This window comes from Hemicordylus capensis, chromosome 2 (assembly GCF_027244095.1).
Source record: "Hemicordylus capensis ecotype Gifberg chromosome 2, rHemCap1.1.pri, whole genome shotgun sequence".
Classification (NCBI taxonomy): Eukaryota; Metazoa; Chordata; class Lepidosauria; order Squamata; family Cordylidae; genus Hemicordylus; species Hemicordylus capensis.
Genome location: NC_069658.1, coordinates 349,171,243 through 349,187,044, shown reverse-complemented (window position 1 = coordinate 349,187,044; position 15,802 = coordinate 349,171,243). Strand labels below are relative to the sequence as shown.

The following is a 15,802-nucleotide window of genomic DNA, read 5'->3' as shown; positions in this document are numbered from 1 at the left end:
GAGTGGATTGCCCCCCACTCTCAACTCCCTCAGACAATCCAGAAGGATACCATGGTTAATGGTATCGAAAGCCAAGAGATCCAGAAGGACTAACAGAGTCACACTGAGATAAGCCAAAAATCAGTTTGAAATGGATCCAGAGATTCTGTTTCATCCAAAACTGTATGGAGAGTCCACCACCTTATCAGTTATCTTGCCTAAGCATGGAAGGTTAGCGACTGGCCTATAATTGCCTGAGGGGTCCAGTGAAAGCTTCTTCAAAAGAAGTCTAATAACTGCCTACTTAAGACCGGAAAGCATATTGTTGATGTTGTTAATTCTGTTTTAACATTGGATTTGGGGTAATTCTTAACTGAGTTCTGTAAGTCACCTTGGGGTCTCTTGTGGAGACTGATATATAAAATAAAATATACCTATCTTAGGAGCCCAGGAATGCATTTCAACCAGAACAGACAAGCAGGGGACAGTGGTACCTGTACTATTTGTGCAAAGACTGTGAGGAACAGTATAATACTGACTTTCCCATTAACAAAACCCTGGAAATGAAGCCTTGATCAGCAGCAGCAGCATCTAGCCTAAGGTACAGACTACACCAGATGTTTATGGGACACATTGTAAGAAAAACAGATGTGTAGAAAAGAAAACCTCTTCAGAGTCCTGAAGGAGTCCCCATACTGTGATCAGTGTCCAGTGAGACCACTGTGGTGCAATAGGTACAGGTGCTGTGTTCAGTCACTAGAAATGTGGAGTCAAATTTGGGCTATGCAGCACACTTGGAAACCTGGTGCAAGTAACCAACCCTGAACTCAGTCCATCTCACAGGACATTTGTCAGGATAAAGAAGAAATATAAAATGCTTTCCTTCCTGAAATGTATTTCAGAAATGCATAATACAGTACAAGCAATGTCTGTCTATGGGAAGAGAGCTGGTCTTGTGGTAGCAAATATGCATTCTCCCCTTTGCTAAGCAGGGTCCACTATGGTTTGCATTCAAATGGGAGACTATGTGTGTGGGTGCCATAAAATTTCCCCTTCCCAGTGGGGGATGGAGCCGCTCTGGGAAGAGCAGAAGGTTCCAAGTTCCCTCCCTGGCATCTCCAAGATAGGGCTGAGAGAGACTCCCGCCAGCAACCTTGGAGAAATTGCTGCCAGTCTCTGTCCTGAGCTAGGTGGACCAATGGTCTGACCTGGTAAAAGGCAGCTTCCTTTGTTATGAATGCCTTTCTAGTGAAGACAAATTATGTCTTTCCAAGGATCCAGAGATTTACTGTGCTTAGAACAGAAATCAATATCCTGTTCACGTTTGTTCTATACCCATCAGCCAGGCAGTTAGAAGTGCTTTACCAGTTCAATGCTTGTTAACTGAAGCGATGCATTACATTAGGTGAACACAACAAACCTAGTGTATTACATTTTTGTCATATAATCTGTACAATTTATTGAGAGTTTCACATTTGCATTATGTACTGAACATGCACAACCTGTTTGATCCTAAGTGTGCCTCCCCCACTATAAGCCACAGTGTATCTTTACGTGCTCTCTTATTCCCCACCCCACACCCTCCCGGTGTTCTTTCCTTGTAGCCTCATGAGAACGCATGTTTTAAGAATCAAACCCTGATGAGACACTGAAAAAGTGCTTGGCATTCATATCTTTCCAAGCAGTTTTGTGAGGTGTATCACATAACATGACATAAATCAATAGCAGCACTCGAGGAACATTGCTGTCAGCTGATCAAATTAAATGAGTCATAAACAAATCGCTCTTCCCTGCATGGCTATGACTGTAGTATGGAGCCCGGCCAGGTAACTGTGTCAAAAGTAGCATAATTAAGGAATAAGCTTAATGGGGGGAAAGACACTGCAGTGACTGAACTGGAAGTCCTACAAAGTGAAGTAGAATCGCCTTCTGCTTCGGAAAAGCAGAAACGTATTGCTCCTTCTTCTAGTTAACTGTGCCACAATTTGAAAACCCCTAGCCCAGGCTAAAGTGGTTTAATCTGAATAATCCTCCAAACACTTAAATTACTAGTTGCTTCTGTTTAAATATCCTTAAGAATACATCAGTATTTGCTTCATTTTTGAGCCCTAGTTATGCAATGATGTTATTGTTTGCATATGGCACTGTAATTGTATAAAACCTTTCTGTATGTAGTAGCCCTTTTTAATGTTCCGTATAATGTGGGACAGGATCTTCTGGATTAATATGCTGTGCTGTACTTATTGTTTTAGACACTTCTTAAGTGTCATTTCCTACAAGAATGCTCTCTATATTAAGAACTGCATTTATCTGTCTGTTTGGTGAGAAATGTATCACTCTCCTTCCTGACAACTGCTATCAGAAATGCTTTCATTCATATCATGTGTATTTTATATAGACAATTAGACAGTACATTAGTATGGCTACCATCAAAGGTCATAATTAAATAGGAGGATTGTTGTTCCATTTCATTGTGACAATTGATTATGGAGGATGCCACAACTCTATTCCCATAAAATCAAATGAAAGATGTCCATTTATGAGAGCTCTTTAAAGGTGAAAGTGATAATAATTGGCATAATCCAGCCTTTATCATGTTATCATGTGTAGAGTTGTGACATTACTTCTTTTTTTTTTTAATCATAAATTATTTGTGCTGCTTTCTAGCTCCATCTGCTGGAATAGATACAAAACTATAGGGAAAAACATTCCATAATTTCTGTCTTAAGCAAATATTGAGGCCTTTCATATGACTAGGTGGTGGGGAGGAAGGACTGGGTACAACTCACCTTCACCCCAGATGATGAAGTAAATGTTGCTGGGAGCGTGGACTGTGCTCCCAGACGATCCACACTGCACCAAGCAGTGTGGATCTCTGGAGGCTAGAACGACATGTCCCGGCCTCTGGAGATCCCTTAATGCACCATGCAATAAGCATGGTGCACTGGGTGATTACCCCAAGAGATGGGTACTCTAAGCGCCCGAGTGCCTAGGGTGTACACTCTAGGCACCTGAGCAGACTCTAGGCATCTGCTTGGGGTGCAAGCAGTGATCACAGCAGCCGGTTAAGGGTGCACTTGCTCCATTAACCCTGGCTAACAGCTAGGGTTGCCATATTCTGGCTCTCCAAATCTGGGTGCCTGATTTGCATATTATGTAAATTGGCTCACAGGTATGCATATATGCAAATTAGCAGCTGCGCTTTCCCATTGACTTGTATTTGCTCTGCATATCTACCAACAATAGTTGGGGAAGATATCTTTGCCTGACCATTTTCCTTGACATATTAACAGCAAGAACAGAACAACAAGAAAAAAAGAGCACAGCTTTTTAATTAAGGCTGCAATTCTGTACACACTTATTTGGGAGAAGATCTGATTTAAACCAAATCAGTGCTTACTTCTAGGCATGCATTGAATGTAAAGCCAAGAAAGTCCTTAAACATTACAACACACAGCCTGGTAGGCAGGTAATGATTCACATCAAAAGCAAGCTATTCTCTCAACTACCTGATAGAGACTCCTGCTGATAAAAAACAAAGGCAACATTCCTCATGGGATTACTGTACTTGTGAAAGTGAAATCCTTCCAGCTAGCCTCCTGTGCCTTTCCTCTCTTAATCCAAGTCAAGCTGTTGAGCATAATAGTGACTGCATGTTTTGCTCCATAACTCAACTTCTATAAACTTAGTTTTTAAAAAACCCACAAAAAATTGAAATCTGGGCAAATCCAGGTGGGCTAAGCAATTCAGGTGAGATGCTTAAAATCTGGGTGATACCCAGAATTTTGGGGGACATAGCAACCCTACTAACAGCAGGGTTACGGCGCTGGGTTTGGCAGCGTGGCAGCACTGGGATCCGATTGTGAACAGCCTTATGAACTAATGCAGAGCATGATTTAGCCAGAGTTAAACTGTATATGAATGGGGCCATAGATCAGTCGTAGAGCATCTGCTCTGGAGATTTTATTTATTTTTAGTTTTAAATACCGCCTTTCATTAAAAGATGGTTTGGAGGAGAGCTGGTCTTGTGGTAGCAAGCATGACTTGTCCCCTTAGCTAAGCAGGGTCTGCCCTGGTTGCATCTGAATGGGAGACTTGATGTGTGAACTGCTAGTTCCATCCCTGGCATCTCCAAGATAGGGCTAGGAGAGATTCCTGCCTGCAACCTTGGAGAAGCCACTGCCACCCTGTGTAGACCATACTGAGCTAGATGGACCTATGGTCTGACTCAGAATATGGCAGCTTCCTATGTTCCTTTGCATGCAGAAGGCCCCAGGTCCAATCCTTGGCTTCTCCAGGTAAAGCTGAGAAATATTCCTGCCGGAAACCCTGGAGAGCTGTTGCCAGTCAGTGTAGATAATACTGAGCTAGATGGACCTCTTCATTTTGGGTCTGCCTTAGTCACACATCTTTGAAGGCCTAGGACTGCTTAGCCTTTTGGGGGGAGGGTTTTGCCACTTTAACCTCTCCCAGAAATCTTATGTGGAAAGAGTGGTTCGTCCCACATTAAAATAAAGTGGATGGTGGCAGCCTACTTTGAATCCTTTACAGTCAAGGATTCACCCCAGTGAACACACACACACACACACACACACACACACACCACACGATCGGGCTGTGGTAGGAGCTATTACGTGCGCGCACACACACACACACACATTGAATTTAACTTTCAGCACATTTGGCTCACATGTCTATGAATGAAATAGTTAAAATTTGTTGTATTTTACTTTTGTGAAATAAATATGCAGTTAAACGATATGAAAAAGATGGTTAGTATAATGAAATAAAACATGAACTCTTCATTAAAAACATGAGTGTCATCTTTTGCCAATATGTGTTTGAAATCAGTCTGAAGGTTCTCTTTTGTGACCAGACTCCTTGTTGAGGCTGAACTTCTCAGTGTGGACCCATCAATGCTATATCTACGATGAAGAGCCACTGTGATGAAACAGATGGAGGGCTGGGCTTGAACTGGTGACAGGAGTTCAGATTCTTCCTCTGTCTCTAATTTGACTGGGAGGCCTTGGAGAAGCTACTAACTCTCATCCTAATCTGCTCCAGGGTGTTGTGAAGACCCATGTAGACCACCTTGAGGCAGGATACTGGTAACAATTTTATTTGTTTATCATACTTATATACCGCCTGATATGTATAAGTATAAGATTTATTTTATGTATAATATCATAGGCAGTGTTTGACTTAGATGGAATGGAATGGAGTTTATATCTGAGCAAAAGCTGGCAAGACTTGCATCTAAAACTTCTTTTGTTTTGCTTTGTTTTGTTTTGATGTATATCTCACTCTATCCCATGGGCTCAGAGTGACTTTCAACATATTTTCTGTTATTAGCCTGTCCCCAACGGACTCACAAACTTAAATACTCATTAGTTACTTAATTTACCCATGGTGTCCTTGTGGTGCAAGTGTGAAGGCTGCACAGGGTCTGTCACATTATCCAAGGGTGGACTTATAATTGGGCAGATGGGTTCTATGAACACGAGTCACCCAGCATTCAGGAGTGACCTCGCTTGCTTCCCCCCCCACCCCGCTTCCCTCTCTGCTGGCCAGCTTCTCGCTCTTCTTGCCCCACCGACCTGCCACTCCTGCTGCTTGCCGTGACATCCCACTGCTCACCAGGTTCCCGGGCTGGCTAGTAGTGCACAACACACATGTGTCCTGTGTCTGCATCAGGGCACATGCATGCCAGCATTCCCAGCTGGTTCCAGGCTGGTGTGAAGTCCCAGTTCGGGGCTTCCCTGCTTCCCACCACCCACGAGCCAGATGAGGGGCAGAGTGGGCAGTGAGAGTGACGATCACTGCGACCATGGGTGAGCAGGGGGACTAACGCAGTGGGGCCGCAGAGTGAGAGGGGCCACCCGTGTTCATGTATTGAATATGGGCTTCTCTTTCCTCACTACATCACTGAACATAGGAAGCTGCCTTCTACTGAGCTGGACCATTGGGTCCATCTCGCTCAGTATTGTCTTCACAGACTGGCAGAGGCTTCTCCAAGGTTTCAGGTAGGAGTCTCTCTCAGCCCTATCTTGGAGATGCCAGGGAGGGAACATGGACCCTTCTGCCTGCAAGCATGCAGGTGATCTTCCCAGAATGGCTCCATCCCATGAGAGGAATATCCTACAGTGCTCACACATGTAGTCTCTCATTCAAATACAAACCAAGGTGGGTCCTTCTTAGCAAAGGGGACAACCCGTGCTTGCTAGCACAAGACCAGTCTCTCTCACTGCTTTTACTCACCAATAGGACATAAAGCTGTTTACAAGATCGCATTTATCTTGCTGTAGATCCAGGATAGTAATCAGTCTGTGGTTTCCGTGATATCAGCTACTTAGCAGTCATTTCTGCTCAGGTAACCTTTAATCTGACAACAAACAATATTATGATAGTTTGGAAGAAACCTGTGCTTTTCACCAATTGAAATGGAGATGAGAACTATGTGTAGAAAGTGTTGCTAAAAGCAAGTCCGATGTACATATAACTACAAGGATGTAAGAGGAAATTTATTTTATTTATTATCCTTGTATTCTATCTTTCCTCCAAGGATCTAAGGCTGCATATATGGGGATATTTGTGGATAAAAATGAAAGTATAGTTTTACTGTGCTTGGTGAAACTAGGTGAATCTGGTAGTGAAAAGTAGGCAAATCTGAATAAATATCATTAAAAATAAAATAGATAAGAGGCTTTTTTCCACTTTACCTCTTTTGGACAGAACTATTCAGTCAAAAGCACCAATGTCATCCAGTGAAGTGACTGGACGTCAAAGAAAAACATTCACACTGAAGTTTAGGTTTCTACCACTAGGTGGAGATCAATCATTGTTTTTCTTTTACAGGGTGTTTAAGATTTAGCATATATTTTCAAGGTGCAGCTGTTTTGAGTTGAGATATCCACTTAGGAATAGAGATGCGCATGAATCATGTTTTGCTATTTGATTCGACTTTGAATCAAATCGCAAAAAACGCAAATCGGTTTGTCAAAATAGCTGGACATTGCTGGCTGGTTCGAGGAATAGAATGGTTTTTTTTTAAAAAGGGAACAATGGGGAACTTGAATCACCCAATTGTTCCCCATGGGTAGGTCCTATGGACACCACAGTGGGCTGGGGTAGGGCATGATGGATGCTACCTACCATACAACCCACAAAAGAAATGGGCAAGTGAGCAAATTAATTTTTTAAACCTTCCCTCAAATCCTCATAGGATTCTATGGAGATTTAAGTTAAAAAAAAGAAAGAAAGAAAAAGAAGCCTGCACTTAGAGAGAGACCTTGAAACATGCCGCTCCACTTCCCATGCCAGCCCTGCCCAGGGCCATTTATTTATTTATTTATTTATTATATTTTTACACCGCCCCAAACTTCTGTCTTTGGGTGGTTTACAGCAACATAAAACAAATTAAAATTAAATAAAACCTTAAAACAATTTAAAAACACAAGTCTAGTTAAAAGGCTTGGGTGAATAAATTTGTCTTTAGAGATTTTTAAAAGTAAAAAATACCCCAGGGATGGCCTTAATGTCAGAGAGAGGGAGGAACTTATATCACCAGGGAGTGCATTTAGAGTCTCAGGGCAGTGAGAGAGAAGACTCGTCCCTGTGTAGCCACCAGACAAACTAGTAGAAACTGCACATGAACCTCCCTGGATTATCTCAATGGATGATGAGGCTCATAGGGAAGAAGACATTATCTTAAATATCCTGGGCTTAAGATGTAGCACACTGTATTTTGTTTGGAAACTTAACTATATTATTTATTTAGTTAACGTATTTGTATACCGCCCATGGATACTAGAAAAAATCAATCCAGAATTTTCACTCAAGGCACAAATGACCAGGCTCAAGCTAGCATACTTCAGACACATTATGTGAAAACCCAGCTCCCTTGAGAAATCCTTAATGCTGGGGAAATTTGAAGGAAAGAGAAGAAGAGGACGACTAGCAGCAAGGTGGATGGACTCAATTACAACAGAAATGAATCCACCACTGAGAGACCTTAAAGGCCAAGTTGAAGACAGATCATCCTGGAGAGAATCTATCTATGTGGTTGCTAAGAGTCAACACCAATTTGACGGCACTTAATCAATCAATACCGCCCAAAACGTATTGGTAGCCAGTATAGTTCTTTTAATATAGGAGTAATACGATCTCTCCGAGATGACCCAGAGACCAACCTGGCTGCTGCATTCTGTTCCAAACGCAGTTTCCAGACTATGTACAAGTCAGCCCCACATAGAGTACATTGCAGTAGTCAAGTCTGGAGGTTCCCAGCATATTTACTACTGTTCTGAGATTGTTTAACTCAAGAAATGGATGCAGCTTGCCTATCACCCAAAGCTGATTAGTAAGCACCTCTGGCCACTGCCTGAACCTGAGATACCAGGGAGAGGTTTGTATTCAGGAGCACTTCCAGACTGTGTACCTGATTATTCTGGGGAAGTGTGACCCCATCCAGAACCGGCAGATCAAAATTGTCTCCTGAGTTCCGGCCCTGCACAATAAGCATCTCTGTCTTATTTGGATTCAGTCTGTCTGTTATCCCTCCTCCAGCCCATCACTGCTTCCAGGCAGGATTTATGGATGTTGACAAGGAGAAATCGATTTGGGTGTCATCAGCATGATAAGGGGTGGCTGACGCAGCATTCTGCACTGCATAAGTACCGGCTGACACAAATAGTGGGTGCCGATTGGTCCACCTGGCTGTTTGCCACCGACGCTGCGCTCTCCAGACCTGGGCTGGTGCTGACTCCTCCCGAATTTCTGCTCGGCTACCCAGCGCCAGTGCTGCTACTCCTGCAATAGATATGGGGTGCAGGAAGACTGGCCAGACATTCATGTTTTGAAGAACAGTCTCCAAGTGACACCATCTGGAACCTGCCTGAGAGGTAAGAGCGGAACCATTGCAAAGCAGTTCCTCCCACTCCCAACACCCTCAGATAGGGATGTGTACAAAACCGGTTTTACCAGTTCAGTTTGAATCTGAACTGGATTTGAACCAGACTGGTTCGGTTTTGCCCCCCTGTGGACTGGGGCCCAGCTTGGCTCAGATTTGAGATGGTTCAGGCCCAGTTTGATGGGGGTGAGGTGCTTCTGTTATTGTTAAAATACTTTTAAAAAGTGAAGTTCTTGCTCCTGTGGTGGACTCAGGAGGTGCTGTGGCGGCTGAAGGCAGGGGGCTGCGGAGGTTCCCTCTACCCCCGTTGGCCTCTCCATGAATTTCACGGGGCTGGCTCATCCCGAGGTCACACAAATGACCAGTGCTCATATGCGGCACCCCCCAAAATGGCTGTGGCTGTTGCACATGCACGGAGTGCTGAAACAGGCCCAAAATTGGCCAAACTGGCCTCAGGAGACTCAGGTGGAGGCCGGCGGGAGTAGGGGGACCTGCTGCAGCCCCTTACCCCCTGTGACCACCACAGTACCCCTCTGAGGCTGCCATGGGAGTAAGTAAGTAAAACAAATGTTAATAATTTCAGAAACCCCCCACCCACTCATACCAGGCCCAAATTGGCCTGAGTGGTTTGGTTCAACCTTGAAACAAACCAGACCCAGTTTGGTCCAAAGTCGAGCCCTTGAACTGAACTGTTTCAAGTGCAAATCAGTTTGATTTTGAGCCAGTTTGCACACCCCTACTTTCAGATGCTCCAGAAGGATACTATGGTCGATAGTAGCCACTGAGAGATCCAAAAGGACCAACAGAGTTAACTCCTGTCAATTCCGCATTGGAGATCATCCATCAGACCTAACAAGGCAATCTCTACCACATAGTCCACTTGAAAACCAGTTTGAAATGGGTCTAGATAACCAGTTTCCTCCAAGACTGCCTGGAGCTGGGAGCCCACCACCCTCTCAGTTACCTTGTCCAACTATGAGGAGACAGGCCTATAGTTGCTTAATTTTGAGGGACCCAATGTAAGCTTCTTCAGAAGAGGTCTAATGATTGTCTCCTTGAGGCAATGAGGAATCCTGCCCTCCCTCAGAAGCATTTATAATTTCTACCAGACCTTCTACAACAACCCCCTGCCAGATATTATAAGCCATGACGGACAAGGGTCAAGAGAACAGGTGGTAGGCCACACCATTCCAAGCAGCTTGTCCACATCATCCGCTTATCCACATCATCATTTGTCCCCCCTTGGTTGATTGTAGCAATGCTCCTGTTAATCATGTCTGTTGACTATCCTTTTTTAGTAGACTGACTTGATCCAATAATATTCCTGTTTCATAATGAAGCACTTCTGGATTTGGTGTTCTTGCACATTCTATATTTCCAGGGCAGTATAGTAGCTGATGCTGGTTGGGGTTCTGCATGTGCATTTCACCAATGTTCCTGTTAAACCCAGGCTCTTGCAGACTAGCTATCTGAAGTACATCACTGAGAGCCTACAGACACTTCTGGACCTGATGAACTTAGTCAAGTTCACCACTACTGCTGATGAACTGATGAAACTGATGATGAACTCAGTCAGGTTCACCACTGCCAGGATCAAGGGCACCACTGCTGCTGTGGAGCCACTGCTGCTAAGGAACTGCCACCACCACTGGTAAGGTGCCTTCTCACCCGTCCCCATGCCCACCCCTAAAACCCCTTCATAGGTAGGGAACCCCCTTTGCTTGTATTTACAAGCATGGCCCTCTAACTGGGTCAAACCAGGCCGAACTTGTTCAATCTGAACTGGGCCCAGTTTGATTCGAACTCGGACTGGCCCCCTATTTATGGTCTCACCCTTCTGCAACCGGAGTTGAGGGAGGGAGCTCCTCCCTCTCTCCAGCTTTTATTGGCTGCCAGGGCTGTCCTTCAGTAAAAAAGGAAGCCCTTGCAGCCAGTTCCCCTCCTCTCTTCAGTCAGCAAGATTGCAGAGAGGGAGCTCCCCTGAATGTCCAAATTTGAATGGGAAACCAGTGGGAGGGGAGTGCGGAACCATGGGTCTATTGGACCCGTCGTTCCACGTTATGTCCGAAGGCGGCCAACACACCTGCAATTACAGTTATGAAGGTGGGGGAACAGGTGGGGGCTGATCTGGTGAAGCTAAGTCATAATCCTGCTGAAGCATGAGATAATGTAGGATGAATCCCCTGTGCCTATTGCTTCAGAAAGCTTTACAGTGACTGGATGAACAAAGTGAAGAAGGTCCTGTATCTCCTTCTCCTATGTAGATTCCCTTTGTGAATTAGGTTACTAGCAAAGAAGAATGTCACTAAGACATCAGTGTTGAATGATTGTCCCCTGAGGGATAAAAGAGAGCATGCCATATCGAGTGACAATGGGAAGAAGCATTAAATAATACACCGAAAACAAGATAAATGAAGAGAAGGACCTTTTGGGTGTGTGTCTGTGTGTTATTTTTTAATTTTTAACCTTCTGTCTTAAAAAAGAAAAGAGAAAAAGGAAATGGATGTCACTATTTACTGCATATAGACACTTTTAGAGGTAATTTTAACCCATGATGCATTTGCACAAGCACACTATGATTGTTATCACAGGAAGACCTAGCACCAGCAGTTCTTCTGTGCAATGGTCAGTTTCTCAAATGGACATGATAGACCTCAGGAGATCACATCCCAGTCCCTCATCTGTGTAGGATGGTGTGGTTACTCGTGGCTAAAGGAAAGGCACTTTACACATGTTTAAAGGCACTTTAATATTTGATTTAGTGCTAAAACAATTAAGCAGGCACTGAAAACAGTGCTCTGGCACTGAAAACTGGTTCCTGGCCCAATTAAGCCCTGCTCTCTTACTGTACTTGGTTGGAAACATTTACCTCAGAATACAGTAGAATGTATGTTACCAAGACTGCACAGGAGTGCTTGGCTATTCACTCTGGCTATGGCTTTTGTGCTGAATGGGGGAAATTAGCTCAACTGAGGTGCAGTTCTGACACAGTATCAAATTTAAGCAAGGAAGGTTTATTGGGAAATGTTTCCAAGGATGAAAGAGATTGGATTAGAGTTTCAAAGCTTTATTAAGGTAGACTTGGGTGGTTACAGACAGAAGTAGGGAATTTAGTTATGGATTTTTAAGAGATTGTTTGACTTCTTACAGAAAGCAAAATGAGAGCTTGGTTAGAAATCTTTACTGAAGGTGCCTGAAAAGGAGCAGAGAGGAAGAAGGCAGAGAGGTGGGGAAGCCCGGTTGAGATTGAAGTGTTACCTGTCCTTCCTGGGTGCGTTCGTTGCACAAAGTTCAGTCCAGAGCCTCCTTGATGGTAGGGAGCAGCTGAGCAGGGCAGAACGAAGGGGAAGAAAAGGGGTGAGAGGCAGCAGCTGTGGCTCACTGGTGTGAGAGTCAGTTGGATAGTAGCAGCCAACCATTTCAAACTGCCGCTTCCGTGTGTCCTGTTAAGGGTAAATATACACAAAATCAAGTCCTGGAGCTGTGTTTGCATTAATCAAAAGGCTATCCCTCCTTGGAGGGGAGGGTGATTGTCACAAAACAAAGGTGTCCATTGCTAGGGCGGGCTTATCCATGCAGGGGTGTCCTCTGGACAAAGGCAAGTTCAAGCCATGCATGTGTTTATGTGTATGGTGAAATGGTTCTGTATTTTCTCACATCCTTGAAACTGGGCATCCCTGTGCAAAAATGCAACCTTTTATTTACAGATGCGCTCTCTGCCTTATCTTTACCAGTCACTCAGTTATCCTAACGAGGGTGGAAATGGCCATGTGTTTGCTCATTTGGTTGAGTCCTTATGCCTTATTGCTGGATGGGAGTTTCCCGCTCAGGACAGTTTTCTTTTGAAGGTCTAACAGCTGACTTTACTACAAAAAGGAGCTGTTCATAACAATCACCTGCAGTCTTTGAATCTTTGACCTGGGTCGTGTTGCCAAGCCCCACCTGTGCTGATAACCAGCTTATGCCAAAGGATCTGGGACTGTGTGGGGTGAAATGTTTACTGGAAATTATTAGCCTGCACCTTGGTGCTTTTGATGCTTCACGGAGATGAGTGCCTGTGACCCCAAAATACTGCTGTTTGGCAACATGTCGAACATGAATGCACACTGCCCAACAATGAAAAGGAAACTACTGAATACTGCTAGTATACTGCTAATTTAAAATTAAGATTCTGCTAATTTAAAAGTGCTCAACAAAGACCTTGCAGTATTTTAGAGACAGTGGCTGCATTTGCTTGTAATGGGAAACCACAGGTCCAATGGACCTGCGGGTCACCCCCCCCTCCCCCCCACACCTTCCTGTACTTCACAGGCATTCAGAATTGCAGTCTGAAGAGAAGAGGGAGAACTGGCTTCATGGGCTTCTTTCTGGAATGAAGGACAGTCCCAACAGCTGGAAGGAGGGAGGAGCTTCCTTCCTCAACTCTGGTTACAGCTCTCTGTAACTCCAATTCTGCCTAATGCAAACCTCAGGTAGGAGCAGTGAAACTCACTACAACCTGAGGGTTCAAATTGGAGTTTGGAGAGGGAAACCTCAGGTTGCTTTTCTGACAGAACCACAGTTGCACTATTTGGACATACAAGAAATTCAACCTCAGGCTCCTTCACCTCTGGCTTCCCATTATGTGTGAATGCGCCCATAAGGTCATTCTTATATGCATGTTTAACATGTGGTGAACTGAATGTGTAAAATAGCCATCACAGATAAAACATGATCTCATATTACATTCACACATTATGTTCAACATTTGTACAATGAGTGTACATTGTACACTGCTACAGACATTCACACATTATGTTGAACACAGGTACAGAAGTACACTTCCTATCTGTACCATACATTTTTAAAAATGAACATAGGTACACACAAACACTTGTATGAAGACATCTGTACACTCATACAGCATAATGTCTTAATCAGGCTAATCTCAGACCGAATGCTTTCCAGTGGAATCACTTCACACAGTTGTCAAATCCACTTTATCGAGTTTTCTCACTTCATTTTACATTTCAAATATGACTGGCAATAATAGCAACAATAATCATGACAAGGGGATATTTCCCTTTCAGGCTGAATACAAGAGGTGGGAGACTAAAACTGCACATCTGAATAATAATTTCTAAATCCCTGTTATGCTCAAATTGCTCAAAATCGGAATATGGGAAAGTTAGTGCAAAAACGGTGAATGTGTTTGTATTTATGAAAACTTTGATTATTATATTACTGCCTCCTCCCCTCTTTATTTTTTTAAAGCCAATATTTTGTTGCCTGTACACAAAGGTGAAAAATACAGTTTTCCTTCAGCAATTTTACCTTCCCTCAGAATATTTACAAGCATAAGCTATTCACATTTTTAGGTCTATAAAAATAGTATCACAGCAACAACAGTAAAGAAATGTAATCAATTAATTAAAATAAGCAATGGGTTAAGAGGGCAGATGGTTCTTTTGTATTCCTTAACCCTATCCATTTGAAATCCCAAAGAAGGCAATTTTTTTTATCAACAAACATAGATTCCCCCCCCTTCCTCCCTCTCCAGAGGCTAAATAGATCTGCTCTTGAGCGGCTACAATGGCTGAGCATGAACACGTCCTGAGGTTAACAGAAATCCAATAAGATATCAAATCAGTTTGGGCTTTTATTTTATTCTCTAAGTCACAAGGAGAATTGTCATGTGCCCAGACACATAGAGCCTTTCTTCCTATCTCTGAGCTCCATTGTGCTTGGGTGAACAAAGCCAAGAGGTGTAATTTAAAGGTGCTGTGACCTCCCGTGAGCAGCTTCATCCATTGTTGTTAGGGGATTTTTCTCCCCCACTGAGTTCTTGCCTAATCATAAATATGCATGAATAAAAGAGACCCCAGTGAGGACTCATAACTAGCTTAGAGAGAGTCCTTTCTGAGTTTTCTACTTTCTGCTTCCAGGCACAGAAAATAGGAAACAACACCACTGGATTAACTCTGCCGGTGTTCCCGTAATCTGCAGAATCATAACAATCATTATAATTATCACTTACAGAAGGGAGCTTATCATATAACAGCTTCTCCCCCCACCCCACTCCTAAGGGGGCAGAAGGGTGGGTGGAGTGATCCTTCCAACCACAGGGACTTGTGTCTTCATTCATTATTTTCCAAAGAAGTCAGAAGAAAATGGAGGTCCCTGAGCAATTTACAGATTACACACCCTGTACAACTGAGATATGTACAGGTACATCCAAACCATCCTTTTGTCTACTACAGGTCTGAAACATAAAGCAGATATGTTTGAGGGAATGGATTTATTTTGTAAATACACCAAATGTTCTAATGCAGAAGGTGTAAAAGGAACCTTGCATTTTAAAGCATAGCAACTCCAGCCTTCCTGCACAGCTCCTACTGAATTAATCTTTTTTCTTTCTTTTCCTTCTTTGGCTCAATGAATTGTGGTCAAGGCCATTGTAACGTGAGCACTCCCTGGGATGGGATTGGCTAGAGGAGTCTCCGAGAGGCCCCTTTTCACAGGAGACTAATTGCTTTAGACCACCAGTATTTGGGAGCTACAGATGTCTTCCTTAATTTGCCTAGAGAACACAATCGACCCCATCTGTTGCATTTTTTCTTCCCTCCCGGCCCCTCCTCCCTCTCATGTCGCTTTCTTCCTCCTATCTGCAAAGGCCTAAATTGAAAACTCATCAAAAAGTAATACAAGAACAGTTTGGCTGGAAAGCCACTGCCGAGGGGGCTTTGGCTTTAATAAGAGCTCCCCTGCTACTTTTGCACATGGGCCGAAGACCAGAGAAAGGAGAAGGGAAGCAAAAATGACCTGGAGGAAGAATGAGAGTGAGTGGGGAGGAGTTTGAAACCAACAACCAGATGGGAGACTTTCGGGAAGAATAAGTTGATGTCATAGCTTAATGGGCTATGCACAGGAAATGCC

The 15,802-nt window shown here is 43.6% G+C and overlaps 1 long non-coding RNA gene across 1 annotated transcript in view; it reads right to left on the bottom strand.

The window, feature by feature from the left end:
* Positions 1-11,956: 11,956 nt before the first annotated feature.
* Positions 11,957-15,802, bottom strand: part of LOC128348220 (uncharacterized) — a 46,588-nt gene continuing 42,742 nt past the window's right edge. The window contains exon 3 of the long non-coding RNA XR_008318006.1: positions 11,957-12,330. This is a non-coding gene — a long non-coding RNA (uncharacterized LOC128348220). The remainder of the gene's footprint in view (positions 12,331-15,802) is intronic.